This window comes from Drosophila suzukii, chromosome X (assembly GCF_043229965.1).
Source record: "Drosophila suzukii chromosome X, CBGP_Dsuzu_IsoJpt1.0, whole genome shotgun sequence".
NCBI classification, from domain to species: domain Eukaryota; kingdom Metazoa; phylum Arthropoda; class Insecta; order Diptera; family Drosophilidae; genus Drosophila; species Drosophila suzukii.
In genome coordinates, this window is record NC_092084.1 from 1,019,681 (window position 1) to 1,022,210 (window position 2,530).

Here is a 2,530-nt window from a genome sequence, read left to right on the forward strand (position 1 = left end):
TTTACTGAACGAATTGCATAATATTATATCTTAAATACCTTGTGCTCGATGTCAATTTGTAATGGCTTCCCTTTGGGCTAATTTGAGTCAAATATTTGGACCTTAAGGGGCTCACTTTCCTCACTTATCCGACCACGATGGTCGGATGGATATGGATATGGGTGGACAATGCAAAATGCTGGCCGCAACATATGCGGACAGAGGGAGAATTGGGTTGAGAGTAGCTAAAGATATAGGGATACTTAGGGTCCTGGTCCTGGAGGGGCATGCAAATTGCCTGGCCAAATGCAATTGAAAGGAAGCGAAACAAAGGCCGCAGACACAAGTAGAAATAGAAACAGAAGCCGAGAAATTCTGCCACTGCACAGTGGAAAATTGACAATGGAGGTTGAACAATGGGCCAGAACTGAAAACAAATTTTGCATGCAAAATGCAACAAACAGAAATAGCATTTCGAAAACTGTCGAAATGGGAAAATGGCAATGGTAAAATGGGATAGGAGTAGGAGTAGGAATATCGCACTCAATAAAGGATTTCCACTTGAATGTTTTTCGGGAAAATACAATGGGTAAATAGGAAAACAAGAAATCAGAAAAATGCCAAACAAATGGCAATGAAACGAAGCTGCAAAACGAATTTTCTCTCGTTTTTTCTATCTCTTTTGGTGGGTTGTATAAGCCGCAAACTTCAAATAAAGTGCGTTTCAAAAGTGTAAGCGAAATCTGAGGGAACAATTCAGTAGGTTCTATGTGAAACACAATTAAAAAGGATGGTAAATTCAAGGCTTTTTAATTTTATAAGAGATAAAGATTACGGAAAAGGGCAACATTAATTCGTCAATAAAAGTGAGAAGGTAGCACAGATAAGTAATCTGCAATTTAATAAAATACAAATATTTTTGTTGTCCAATTGGTAACTTGTATCATAATAGAAACGTAAGATATCTAAAATAAGTCACACAATAACTAAATACCGATTATATACATTTTTCCTGTAATATATCAAATATCTTCGTGGAAAATGTGTGTATGAAAATAAGAAGAGAATATGACTGACACTTACGGTTGCGAAACGCACTGTCGGCCTTCCACAGAAGCATAGGAACGGATCCAGATACATAGATATATACGTATAGATGCAGTTTCCAGATTGCAGATACATCTGCGCGACGCATCCACACTTGATCGACTTCTGACTTAACGCAGCTCGGGCGTTCAGAATGCAATTTAGCGAGCCTCGCAAATCTCGCCAAAGGGAAGCGCAACAAAAATAAAAAGATAAATAAAGGAAACGGCAAAAAACAAAAAGATAAAGAAAATTGGGATATGAGAGGGCAATCATCAAATAAATATGTGAGTGCCTCACAAAGTCCCGAGTCCTTTATTTTCCTCCCCGCCATTCGAGGGCGAATGTAAATAGAGGAGGTCCAAACAAAGGGAAAAAATGAATGGAAGGCAGATGAAAAAATCGAGGCCCCGTCAAAGTCGAAGTCCTTTGAAGATATTTGATACAAATTGAAAGCGATGATCTGGAAACGTCGAGTTTCTGGAGATGGTATCTCCACGGCGACGACGACGACGACGGCGATGATGACGATTGTTTATTTGAGGGAATTTAATTCGCCAGATCGATTGCGGTAGTTGATCTTTGGAACGTAATTTGTGCGATTTCCAAAGGGGTATTCTCGGTGGATTCGATGGAGCTGGAGATGGAGTTGGAGTTGGAGTCGGAGTGATTCGAGTTGAGTTGGCCAAGCGAATGGAAGAATGGAATCGTGGATGAATGAATATGAATCCGAGAAGGTGGCCCGCCGTCCGCGATTATGGATTCATTGAAAGGGAGTTGTGAAGAGTCGTGAATGGAATAACAAGAGTATGCTAGCAGACAGGGGATACAGATGCTATATGCACACGGTATATGTGGAATATGAAATATGATCCACTTAGTCAGATATTTTTAAAGAAACAAAATAATAAGGCACTGGTTGGGATAATCAAACATTTATCAAATCACATTGCTAAATTAAAATTAATAATAACAATCAATAATAATACTTATAAAGATAAAGAAGAAAATAGTATTTATTATATTATTTTATAAATGGTCCCTCCTGCTCCGTCCCTTTCGCCAACTTCCTCTCCGCTGGATATTTATGGGATTCCGATCAGGCATCACTAATACCAATCATTTGCCATCTGCGAGTCCTCTTCCCCATCCTTACCGAAAAATACCCCTCCGAAAAGATCACCTCTCATTTTTTATAACTTCCGCTCGCTGGCTAACAAAAAATTGCATTAGGAAAAATCGTTTTGGGCACGCATGTGTCCTGCGTTCTGTGTCCTGTTTCCTCTGACCCTCGCCCACCCCTCTGCCCTTCGAAGCCGAAACCCCTCTGATTTGATTCGTCCCCGATTTGCTGGATCTTTTTGTTTTTTGCACGTCGCGCGCCGCCCGCGACGAATTGAGCGTCCTCTTCTTCTGGTTCCCTCCTCAACTGCCTTGACTTGCTCGCTTTTTTCACCTCTAAAGG